At 48.1% G+C, this 13,452-nt stretch overlaps 1 pseudogene; it reads left to right on the top strand.

Annotated features, from left to right (window-relative positions):
• The first annotated feature begins 5,039 nt into the window (after positions 1–5,039).
• On the top strand, positions 5,040–13,225 carry LOC119941548 (annotated as a pseudogene).
• The last annotated feature ends 227 nt before the right edge of the window (positions 13,226–13,452 follow it).

A 13,452-nucleotide genomic window follows, 5' to 3' on the forward strand; every position in this document is an offset into this window, starting at 1 on the left:
CAGCGCCCCAGAACCCCAGGCATGCCAGAACCCAAGAGCTCAGAGCTCCAGAGTCCCAGGAGCACCAAAGACCCAGTGCCCAGATCCCCTCTTCCCAGATCTCCTCAGAGGCCTGAGTCCCAGGAACACTCGAGTCCCCAAAACTCCAGGATCCCCCAAACCCCAGCACCCCAGAATACAGGGGCCCCATGAGCCCCAGAGCCACAGAGCTTCATAGTATCAGAGCTCCAGGATAACGAAGGTCCCAGAGTTGAAAAGTTCCAGGATCCCCAGAACCCCAGGATTCACAAGGGCCCAGAGCCCGAGATCTCTAGGAGCCCCAGAACTGAAATCCTAGAGACCCGAGAGCCGTAAAGCCCCAGATCTCCAGATCCACTGTGCACCTGGAGTGCCAGAGGCCCAGAGTACAGAGCTCTAAACACCCGAGAGCCCCGGAGCCCCTGAAGTCTAGGAGCCCTGAGTCCCAGGAGCAGTGTCATTCCAAAAACCCCATCTCAAAGACCCAGAATCCCAGAACCTCAGGAACCCCAGTGCTACAGGAGCACTTAGACCCCCTAGTTCCAGAACCCCAGGTGGACCAGAGTCACAGGTTCCTCAGAGCATTCGAGCCTCAAGAGTACCGAGGTCCAGGAGTCCAGAGCCTAAGACCCAGGAGCCCCAAGGCCTAAGAGCCACAGAGCACTGAAAGCTCAAGAACCCCAGCAGCTACAGAGCTCTAGGAGTGTGGGGGCGCAGAGACCCAGATTCCCAGAAGTTCTGGAATCCCAAGACTACCAGGACACCCAGAGAACCAGGGCCTCGCAGCCCCAGAGCCCCAGGAGCCCCAGGCTCCTCCTCCACCTGTTCGTGGCTGCCCTGCTCCACCTGGTCCTGGTCCTTTCCTCAGGCTTGTCATGGCCCGCGTCCTCCGCCTGATCCTGGCCCACCTCCGAAACCTAGTCAAAGCTCTCCTCTTCCACCTTTTTCTGGCCCTCCTCCCTCACCCGGCACTGGCTCTCCTCTGCCTGGTCCTGGCCCTCCTCTATCTGGTCATGGCCCTGCTCCTCCACCTGGTCCTGGTCCTCCCCTCTGCCATGTCCTGATCCACATTCTCGACCTCCTCCTGGCCTTTATCATCTACCTGGTAGTGGCCCTCCTGCTTCATTTGGTAGTGGATCTCCTTTTCTGCCTGGTCCTGGCTCTCCTACTCTGTCTGGTCCTGACCCTCCTCTCTATCTGGTCTTGGTCCTCCTCCACCGGCTGGTCCTGGCCCTCCTTCTCTGTCTTTTCCTGACCCACCTCCTCGGCCTGGTCCTGACCCTTCTCGTCCACCTAGTCCTCGTCCTTCTTCTCCACCTGGTAATTCCTCTCCTCCTCCACCTAGTCCCGGCCCTCTCCTCTGCCTTGTTCTGGCCCACCTCCTCGACCTTCTCATTTACGTGGTCGTGGCCCTCCTGCTTCACCTGGTACTGGCTCTCCTTGTCCGCCTTGTCCTGGTCCTCCTACTTTGCCTGGTCCTGACCCTCCTATTCTGTATAGTCCTGGTCTTCCTCCACCGGGTGGCCCTGGCACTCCTCCTTCGGCTGTACCAACTGGCTCTCCTTTTACATCTGGTCCTGATCATCCTCCCATGCCTGGTCCTGGCCCTCTTCCTCTGCCTCATCCTGGCCCTGCTCGTATACCTGGTCCTGGCCCTCCTTCTCAACCTGGTCATGGCCCTCCTTCTCCACCTGGTCCTAGTCCTCCTCCTCCATCTGATCCTGGCCCTCCTACAACACTTGGTCATGACAGTCCTACTATGCTGTTCCTGGCCCTCCTCCATCTGGTCTTGTCCCTCTCTCCCTGCCATTTCCTGGCCCACTTCCAGACCTGGACCTGGCCCTTCTCATCTACCTAGTTGTGGCCCTTCTCTTTCACCTGGTATTAGCTCTCATTTTCTGCCTGGACCTGACCCTCCAACTCTGCCTGGTCCTGATCCTCCTATTCTGTTTGGTCCTGTCCCATATCCTCTACCTGGTTCTGGTCCTCCTATCCTGCCTGGTACTAACTGTCTTACTACACTGTTCCTGTCCCTCCCCCTCCCCCTGGTCCTGACCGACCTCCTAGGCCTGGTTCTGGCCCTTATCCTCTGCCTTGTCTTGGTCCACCTCCTTGGCCTTGTGCTGGCACTCCTCATCCACCTGGCTCTGGACCTCCTCCTCCACCTGGTCGTAACCCCCCTCCTCCACTTGGTCCTGGCCCTCCTACAACACATGGTCAACACAGTATTTCTAGGCTGTTTCTGGCCCTCCTCTTCCACTTCGTCCTGGACAACTCCTTTGCTTTGTCCTGGCCCACCTCCTCAACCTGGTCCTGGCCCTTCTCATCTACCTAGCCGTGGCCCTCCTCCTTCACCTGGTACTGACTCTCCTTTTCTGCCTGGTCCTGGCCCTTCTGCTCTGCCTGGTCCTGATCCTCCTACTCTGCCTACCAAGTGCTTAACACAGTGCTGTTAGTGTTCAGAAAATACCAATGAGTGATTGACCAGTCTTTCTTCCTCTCCTGGTTCTTTCTTCTTGCTCTCTCTACCACTTGCTCTCTTTCTTTCTCTCTCCTCTCTTGTCCTCTTTCTCCCTCTCTCTGTTTCTGTTTCTATCTTTGTGTGTGAAGAAGGGAATGCGAGTCGAACTCAAAATGATTCCATGGATCATAAAGTGTTTACAGATATATGCAGCACCTCCCACAACAATCCCGCCCCCCACCCACACACCGTTCAGTTCCACATGACATCAGTACCCAGTGGACCTTCAGAAAGGAAGTAGTAATATTAGAATGAATGTCATACATTTTTGTCCCAAAGCCATCACATCCCCACTTTCTCAAAACCTCGCATGGTCTTTGGGAGGCAGATAAGTGCTCATGTTCTGAGCCACGTTTCACAGATTGGGACCAGAAAGGATACGTAGCTTTCCTATGCTCTCACAGAGACTAGTTCAAACAGCCCGACTGAACTGTAGGACTGAAGAAGAACTGGCTGATTTGATCACTGTATGTAGCTCAACAGGATAATTCTAGCCACAGAATCCACTCTGGGGCCTGAATTATCTGGTTTCATTGGCTAACCTGATCAAACGAATTATGACCTCACCAGACCTCCACTTCCCTTGGTGTGGGATAATCACATTTGTGGATTCAGTAGCAGTAACAGCAGTCATAGAAACTGCATTTATTGAGGGACCACTGTGCTAAGCACTTGGGAAATACAAACAAGCAAGTGACACATTCCTGCTTCTCATCAATCCCCAAATCCCACCCAGAGATTTCAGACCTTGATGATTATGCAGAACCATATACAGGGTGAGTTCATGCTACTGAGATCTTTCCGGGCCTCCTTCTGTCTCCTTGCTGTCAGGACCTCCCTCAGCCATGGATTCTGAAAAACCTCCAGGGATTGACCCTGCCTTCCCTTCCTCTAATATCCCACTCTATTCCCTCACACCATATATGGCAGAAGTTCTTATTCATTCATTCAATCGTATTTATTGAGTGCTTACTCAGCTTACTCAGTGTGCAGAGCACTGTAGTAAGTGCTTGTAAAGTACAATTCATCAATAAAGAGAGACAATCCCTGCCCACACTGGGCTTACGGTCTAGAAGGTGGGAGACAGACATCGAAACACAAGTAAACAGGCATCAGTATAAATAAGTAGAATTATCGGTATATATATATATATATATTAAAACAAGTAAACAGGCATTAATGTAAATAAATAGAACTACAGAAATATAGGTAAGTGCTGTGGGGTTGGGAGAGAGGGGTAGAGCAAAGGTAGCATGTCGAGGCAACGTGGAGAGGAGGGGCAGCTGAGGAAAAGGGGGGCTTAGTCTGGGAAAGCCTCTTGGAGGAGGTGAGCCTTCAGTAGGGCTTTGAAGGGGGGAAGTGTGCTAGTTTGATGGATTTGAGGAGGGTGGGTACTCCAGTGGTAGGGCATGGCCAGGGGTCGAAGGCAGGACAGGTGAGAATGAGGAACAGTGAGAAGGTTAGCACCAGGGGAGCGGAGTGAGCGGGCTGGAATGTAGGACAGAAGTGAGGTGAGGTAAGAAGGGGCAGGGTGATGGAAGGCTTTGATGCCAATAGTGATAATAATAATGATAGCATTTATTAAGCACTTACTATGTGCAAAGCACTGCTGTAAGCACTGGGAAGGTTAACAAGGTGATCAGGTTGTCCCACGGGGGCTCACAGTCTTCATCCCCATTTTACAGATGAGGTAAGTGAGGCCCAGAGAAGTTAAGTGACTTGCCCAAAGTCACACAGCTGATAAGTGGCGGAGCTGGGATTTGAACCCATGACCTCTGACTCCAAAGCCCGGGCTCTTTTCACTAAGCCATGCTGCTTCTCATGAGTTGTGAGTTGTGAGTAGTGATGAGTTTTTGTTCTATATGGAGGTTGATAGGCAACCGCTGGAGATTTTTGAGGAGATGGGTGGGATGTCCAGAATGTTTCATGAGTGAATTATATTTTCATCAAGCTCTCTTTCACAGTCATGCTCTAGACATACTAACCCCAACCTACTTCCTCCACCAACTACTACCAAAATTGATCTTCATTTCACATGCAGCTTTCCCACTCATAGTGCTTCCTTTTTCTAACCCTCAACCTAGTGCTCCATCTCCCTTCTCAGTTTACATTACTGTCAGAACTAAAGACAGATTTCCTCTTAGATTAAGAGAACCTGGTGTGGAACCAGGCTGGTGTCTGATTTTATTATTTGCTATCTACCCCAGGGCTTAGCACAGCAATTGAGCACACAGGGAGGGCTTAATAAATATCTGCATTATTATTTTTTAGTTTCCCCTCACTTACTCAAATCAACTCAAATTTAACCTGACAATTATAGTAAGCAGTTTCTAATGATTGGTCCCCCTCTCTCCCACCCTCTTTCTCAACTCTGTAATCCCCATATAAGTTTTGCTGCCAGGCCTTTTCTCATCCTAGACATGACAAACGGTAGGATGGTCTTTATCCTCCTCACTCTGGTTTCTCTTTTGTCCTGCAGGTGTCCTAGAGGTGAGCCAGCATGGACTTGGCCAATGGGTGTTCCTCACAAAACTTCATCCCGCTGGGATTCTCAGACTAGCCCTGGCTGGAGCTGCCCCTCTTTATGGTCTTTCTGGTCTCCTACATCCTGACCATAGTGGGAAATGTGACCATCATCCAGCTGTGTCAGTTGAACTCGCGACTCCACACCCCCATGTACTTCTTCCTCACCAAACCCGCCTGTCTAGATCTCTGTTACACCACCACCACCGTCCCTCAGATGCTAGTCAAACTTCGCAGCACACACAGAACCATCATGCTATGGTGGCTGTGTGGCTCAGCTCTTCATCTTTCTGGCTTTGGGCTCCACTGAATGTATCCTCCTGATGGCCATGGCCTTTGACCGCTTCGTGGCCATCTGCCAACCCCTGCATTACTCCACTATTATTCACCACAGGCTTTGCTTCCATCTAGTAACTATCTCATGGTTCAGTGGGGTCAGCACCTCAGTGCTCCAGTCCACATGAATGCTGAAGATGCCCTGCTGTGGCTGCCACCGAGTGAATCACTTCTTATGCGAGGTGCCTGCCCTGCTCAAGCTGTCCTGTGTCAATACCATGGCCAATGAGGCAGAGCTCTTCTTCATCAGCTTCCTCTTGCTCCCGATCCCCATGATCCTGATCTCCTACTGCTTCATCATCCGGTCCGTGTTGAGGATCCCACTGGTGAAGGGCTGCCGCAGGGCCTTCGAGCCCTGTGTTTCTCACGTGCTCATGGTTTTGCTCTTCTTTGGAATGGCCAACTACATGTACCTGCAGCCCCTGTCCCCCACCTCCCTGGAGCGTGGAAAGATGGCCTCTCTCTTCTGTAGGATCATCACCCCCATGATGAATCCCATCATCTACACTCCGAGGAATCAATCAATCAATCAGTTGTATTTACTGAACGCTAACTGTGTGCAGAGCACTGTACTAAGCGCTTGGGAAGTACAAGTTGGCAACATATAGAGACAGTCCCTACCCAACAGTGGGCTCGCGGTCTAGAAGGGGGAAAGAGAAAACAAAACCAAACATACTAACCAAATAAAATAAATAGAATAGATATGTACAAGTGAAATAAATAAATAAATAGAGTAATAAATATGTACAAACATATATACATATATACAGGTGCTGTGGGGAAGGGAAGGAGGTAAGATGAGGGTGATGAAGAGGGGGACGAGGGGGAGAGGAAGGAAGGGGCTCAGTCTGGGAAGGCCTCCTGGAGGAGGTGAGCTCTCAGTAGGGCCTTGAAGGGAGGAAGAGAGCTAGCTTGGCGGATGGGCAGAGGGAGGGTATTCCAGGCCCGGGGCATGACGTGGGCCGGGGGTTGATGGTGGGACAAGCGAGAACGAGGCACGGTGAGGAGATTAGCGGCAGAGGAGAGGAGGGTGCGGGGTGGGCTGTAGAAGGAGAGAAGGGAGGTGAGGTAGGAGGGGGCGAGGTGATGTACACCGTGCTTTTCTGGGACTTGTGTCCAAGATTCCCTCCCTCAAGGTGTGAGAAGCCTCCTTGGGAAGATGTGACCAGTGTGATAAGACCTGGGTTTCAGAATCCCCTTTCACTGGCTGGTAAGAGCTGGGAGATAGACAGAACAAGCCAAGATGCATTTGTTTAAAAGAAGGAAGGATCTTGATCTCTTTATTGAGTCCCCTGTGTACAGACACAAGAAGAGTATCATAAAAAGGAAGAAGCAGAAACTCAAGGAAAGCAGGAAAGGAACTGGGATAATCCTTTCCTCAAGGAAAGGAACTCAAGGAAGCAGAAAAGCAGGCTCCCCAAGATCATCTAATATACTAATAGAATTCATTACAACACGGTCTAATGTCTGCGTTCACCTAGTCAATTCCATATGTTAGCAAATTAATTACAACATGGCCTGAGTCACTGGGCTCACCTAGGTCCAAAACACTGTAGTGTGATTCATGGCCATAGCTTACTTGGATACCTCGGTCAAAGCACATTCAGTACAAACATCAATCACAAACACAGCCAGCAGCTACTCAGACTCCCCTGGGTCAAAAGTGCCTTCAGTGCAAAAACGGCAGTGAGCTATCTGGCTCACCTAGGTCAAAGTGGAGGTGGGGGGTAGTCTACTCAAGTACAAATGAGGACCATCCATGTGCCCCATCTTCCTAGAAGTGCCATCACAGAGAGGGGTCCAAACTCTGTGTAAAGGAGAGTGTTAGACCAGCTAATGGTGATCTTGTCCTGCTACAAAGTGCTGTTCCCTGGGTCCGACTCTTCTGGGGTCTAGTGTTGCTGAGCTCTGCCTTGTTTTGCTCACTCCTCGGGGAGGCTAAGTGAATACTACTTCTTTTTCTTATCTCTTTATCAGCATCCATGGTCAGATGTAGCCCAGAGGCATCTGACTTCTAGACCGTGAGCCTGCTGTTGGGTAGGGACCGTCTCTATATGTTGCCAACTTGTACTTCCCAAGCGCTTAGTACAGTGCTCTGCACACAGTAAGCACTCAATAAATACCATTGAATAAATACGATTGAATGAATGCTCCTAGAGATAAGATAGATATGTTACAGATTCCCAAGTGTGCTAGCCTGGAGGTAATGGTGACTTGGCCAAAATAGATGGATTCCAGGCCTTAGGCTGTCACAAAAGGAGGTAACCCTTGTGGCCTCCTCATTTTCAAAAGGATAGAGGGAAATTTATGATATTCAGAGATGACAATCTCTGATGAAAGTCGAAGCAGTGAAGCTTGATGCAAAAACCACGGTACTGGGCTTCAGGAAACGCCAGTAAAATTAGCAGCAGTGTGGCCTGGTGGACGGAGCAAGGGCCTGGAAGTTAGAGCATGTGGCTGCTAATCCCTGCATCACCACTTGATAGCCAAGTGACCTTGTAGAAGTCACACAACTTCTCTGTGCTTCAGTTTCCTTGTCTCTAAATGGAGAGGAAATAACTGCTCTCCCTATCTCTTAGACTGTGAGCTCCATGGGGGACAGGAATTTTGTCTGATTATCCTCTACACTAACCCATGACTTTACACTCTCCTTGGGCATATAGTAAGTTCTTAATAAATACTATATTAAAAATAAACGTACTCCAAGAATAAATTTATTAAAGAGAAGTTAAGTCCGAGGCATGACTTAATAACTTTCTAAAACTATGCATGGTGAGTTGATGGTTGATTTCTCTCCATTCCACAAAGGGTCCAAAAGAATGAAATTTCTTTGAATTGCAACAAGTGAAGTGTTGGGTAGGTTTGGGAAAATCCTTCTTGTCCACATTTATGACTATCTACTGAATGCAATGCCTCTACTAAGTGCTTGAGAATTACAACAAGAGGCCATGACACGTTTCCTAACCAAAGGAAGCTTACATTAGGATGAGATGGTTAAACTAATTTGAGGTGATCGAACTCTGAAACGGGACCAGAAGTGATCATAGAGTCTTTATTCCTGGGTGTCTAAAAATAGGTGAGTAGCAGTAGCTGCATTAGCATTTATCATGAGCTTATTGTATGCAAAGCACTGTCCTAAGCACTGTCCTAAACACTGGGAAAATTCATGGAGGGCCAGCAATACATCTAAAAATAAGGGAGGGCAGGTTTTATGGCCAGCAATAATAGTGAAGATGAAATGTCTAAGCACAAAACAACATAAAAGACAACATGAAAGTGCAGAATTCTGCAGGACACGGGCTGAAACTCTCTCCTACTTTTTATCCGAGAAACCACCACTCTCCCTACTTTCAAAGCTCTCCTAAAATCATATCTCCTTCAGTAGGTCTTCCCTGACTTAAGTCCTCAATGCCCTATCTTCTGCTTTGCCTATGCACTCAGCTATAAACCTTTTAAACACTTGGTATTCATCCCACACCCAGTCCCGCACACATAAATACATATGTACATATCCTTACACCCTTCCATTTCGCCTATCTGTAATTTATTTTTTGCCTTTCTCCCCCACTAGACTGTACGCTCCTTGTGAGCCTAGGGCTCGCAGTCTAAGTAGGAGGAAAAACAAGTATTGCATCCCCATTTTGTAACTGAGGGAACTGAGAAACAGGGAAGTTAAGTGACTTGCTCAAGGTCATGTAGTATGTATGTTGTGGAGCCAGGATTAGAATCCATGTCCTCTGGCTCCCAGGGCCGGGTTCTTTCCACCAGGGCAAGCCTGGTTACTCCCCGACTCAAGGAAGGGAGGTGGCAGAACAGTAAGGGAACTAACCGGGACAACAGCTCTGCCCTCCCTCAGGCTGTCAGGGGCAGGAATGCCTGTTGCTGAGCGTGAGAGGGGCTCCACCTGGCCAGTTTTTCACAGAGGCCAGGAGATGCTTCCAGTCAACTCGAGTGCAACACCTCTAACTTCCTGCCCCCTGGCCCCGGGCACTTTTTCCCAACTGCTAGTCCCCGAGTGAGGCTCTGAATGATGGGACCTGAGAATGGAGAGATCCCCTTCCTTCTCCATGAACAGTTAATTCTGCTGCTGGCTCGCTCTCTGATTCTCTCCTGTCTCTTTCCCAGGCACATGAGTAGTAGTAGTAGTAGTAGTAGTAGTAGTAATAGTAATCAATCCATCCATCAGTCATTGGCATTTATTGAGCATTTACTATGTTATTATGCATAGAACACTGTACAAAGTGTGTGAGAGAGTACAATACAATACAATAAATTTAGTAAATATGATTTCTGCCCTCAGGAAACTGATAGTGTTTTCTTACAGATTCACACATTCTAGGCTTCCTTTCTTAAATGACTGAAAATTTCTGTCATTGCTCTCCTTATTCATAAAGTTGGAACTACTACTTGTGTTGCCGATATTTGATGTGTGCCACCAGGAATGAAAACCGACATATTTACTGAAGATAATTACACTTTAGTAAGTGGCCAAAATAGCCCGCTAAGGAATTTTAAGGATTTTCTCAAATTTCACAACTAATTTGCTCTACCAGTTGCCAACAATACCACACTAACAATGGGATTTGTAAACTGGACTTGCCATAAGAGAAAAACGAATCAATTTTAGTCCCTCATTTTTGTTGGCCACTGAAGAGAAAGAACTCAGTGATTGAGTCCACCTGGAGTAAGTAATTAAGCAACGTGGTGTAGTGGATAGAGAACAGGCCTGGGATTCAGAATGTCATGGATTCTAATCCTGACTCTGCCTTTTGTCTCCTGTGTGACCTCAGGGAAGTCAGGTCACTTCTCTGTAGCTCAGGTACCTCATCTGTAAAATGGGGATTGAGACTGTGCGTCCTAAGTGGGACAGAGACTGTATCCAACTCGATTTGCTTGTATCCACCCCAATGCTTAATACAGTGACTGGCACATAGTAAGAGCTTAACAAATACTGTAATTATTATGATTATTTGAAAAAATAATTTCTTAATGGTGGAAGCATTTACAAACTCTTTTCAGCATTTAAAGAAGGGGATTTATAACTAATACTCTTGCAAGTTAGCACAGAACAACTGAAATTCATTTGGTTGAGGACCTACAGGTAACATCCCCCTCCCCACCTCCATTAGATTGCATATGGTGGCATTGCTTCTGATTGACTTGGGACTGGCCTGAGAGCCAATGTCCTGAAGTGCTAATTCTTTTGCTCTTTTAATAACTGTGGTATTTGTTAAGTGCTTACTATGAGACAAACATTGGGATAGATAAAAGATAATCAGGTCCTACATGGGGCTTAAAGTCTAGTAGGAGGGAGAACAGGTATTGAATCCCCATTTTGCAGATGAGGCACTGAGGTACAGAGAAGTTAAGTGACTTGCCCAAGTTCACCCAGCAGGCAAGCGGCAGCTGGGATTAAAACCCAGGTCCTCTGACTCCCAGGTCCATGCTCTTTCCACTAGACCACACTGCCCCACTAGTTGCTCATCACTGGAGAGGTGCTGTGATACAGTAAAAAATGACTGGTAGAGTTGGATTTTGGTTCTAGCTTTGCACTCTTTCCCTGCTCTCTCTCTCTAGCTCACTTCTCTGCTCTCCACCCAAAAGACAATGTAGAGGAGAAATGAGACAGAGAAACAGAGGAAGAATCAGCCTGAGAAAGAAAGGCAAATGGAGAGAGGCAGATTAAGTCAAAGAAAGGCAGAGAAGCAGAATGAGAGACAGATATTCAGAGAAAGAGAGAGATGGCAAAGAGAAAGAGACGCAGAGAGAAGCAGAATGAGAGACAGATAAATCAGAGAGAGAAAGACAGAAATAGAGATAGGAGGGTTTCAAAACAAAAGGATGTGGAAACAGCTCTACTTAAAGACACAGTTATTTCTTCAATTTTTGGACTCTGATATTCACCGGGATTGGAAAAATGTGCTCAAATCCTGTGGTGTATGAAGGCATGGACTCCGGCTAGGGTAAGCACGAAATCGTTTATTGGGTTAAGCAGCAAGACTTTTATATCTTTCAGTCACATTCTGTATTTTTCCATGTTCCTGTGTATATAACTAACACAGCAATTCTGTAACCTTCAAGACCAGTAACAAGTAACACCCATCTATGCAAGGCCTTAGGGCCGATAACAAGTAACTCTTGCCTGTACAAGGCTGTGATAACAGAGACCAGCCTTTTGGCCACAGCTCTCCTCGCAGTTCCTTGTTTACTTAGCTCTGCTGTTCCTTGTTTACTTAGCCACATCTCCCCCTCTTTTGTTTAAATATAAAGAGTGCATCTAAAGAAGAGAAACTATTCCCATACCATACACTGGTCAGGTTAATACAGTAAGTGTGGTTGCAGTGGCTTATGGTACGTGCTTGTGCCATCGCAAAGATGTAGGGACGTGAAGTGCAAATCATAATTGGATCAGTTTGTAACTGTGTAGCGTTAGCAGTATGATTAGACAGGGTGAGATTCCATAAGGTACGATTAATAAACACAAAGCCTAAATGCCAAATTCCCGTATGTAGTGGGGAGGTGGTGTTGTTGGTGGGCATATAAAACTGTAAAAGAGGGCCCAGCCAACCCACCACCATGCCAGGATACACTGTGATTATGGATGCCGAACCCAACAGAGTGGTTGTTTGCCGGGTCCCACAAAACCCTATGAGGGCCCCAGTCCAAAATAGTTCCTGTAGTTCTGTTGACGCTAACAGGATCAGGACCGAGCCCGTGACATGGCTGCCAGTTTATCTGTGCGTTGTTTGAGAGTGGGTCCTCTGTAAAACGGGGCAAGTCGGGGGTATATATCCCCACTTCTGTCAGGTTGTGGAAAGACGATGTTCCAGAAGCACCCGGGATGCTTATTAAAGTGTAATTCTTTGTTCCACATTTGTCCCTCACTATCAGGTGTTGCTGAGGTGACACCGGAATACAGCCGATGTCGCTGTCATTACTAGTTGTCAGACAAAGGGGTGGAAGGTCAGTTACAAAGTCAGTATTGTTGAGAGCAAAAAAACTAGTATTGTTAGGCCCTCCGTCTATTGCCGGGGGCATCCATACCCTACCTATCCATTCAGTGTCATTATTCCCGATAGGTGGTGTAGGATCCCACCAGGTTATAGGTTTGAAGATGGGTGGATCAAGAATATGTGCCCAGTAAAGACCATTCCCCGTGACAGGCAGGCAAAGACTCCCCATCAGGCTCCAGATCATAAGCATCCTGACCGTGTTGAGCTCCATATCAGGGGGCACCGCCCGCGCCTTCGCCAACCTGGTGGTCCTCCACAGATTGTGGTATCTCTGTCTTGAAGGGCTTAACACAACGCGCCGGCAGCCAGTAGGGGCCGGAGGCAGAGAAACACAGGCGTACCCACGGCCCCAGGTGATTAGAGGTACAGGTCCTTGCCACTGTTCCAACCCAAGAGGTCTATAGTACACACGGGGCCTTTCAGGCCACGTAGTGTCTCGTCCAAAGTGGCGCTGTGCTGCCGTAAGGGACAAATCAGACAAGGTTAAAAAATTTAAAACGTATGTAGCCTTGTATAACCGTTCCTGGGGAGTCATTCCCGTGGAATTCCCCCTCTTTTGTTTAAACAACAAAGCTTTAAGCGTGTGGTGCATCCGTTCCACAATGGCTTGCCCAGTAGGGGAATAAGGGATACCAGTGATATGGCGCACCCCCCAATCTTGGAGAAAGAGTTGTACCCCACGAGAGACATAGGCGGGACCATTATCAGTTTTAATAGTAACCGGGACCCCCATGACGGCGAAAGAGTGCAACCAATGTCGAACCACATCACGAGCCTTTTCACCTGCATGGGCGGTGGCCACAACAAGATGTGAGAAGGAATCAACAGTAACATGAACATAACGCATTCTACCAAATTCGGCCACATGAGTGACATCGGATTGCCAAATGTCATTGGATCGAAGACCGCGGGGATTTATCCCTGCAGGAATAGGTACTGAGGACAGCTGTTTACAGTCAGTACAAGTACGAACAGTATCCCGTGCTTGTTGAATAGTCAGCGAAAATTGTTTGCGCAGAGACCACACATTCTGGTGGAAAA

Source organism: Tachyglossus aculeatus, chromosome 2, assembly GCF_015852505.1.
Source record: "Tachyglossus aculeatus isolate mTacAcu1 chromosome 2, mTacAcu1.pri, whole genome shotgun sequence".
Lineage (NCBI taxonomy): Eukaryota > Metazoa > Chordata > Mammalia > Monotremata > Tachyglossidae > Tachyglossus > Tachyglossus aculeatus.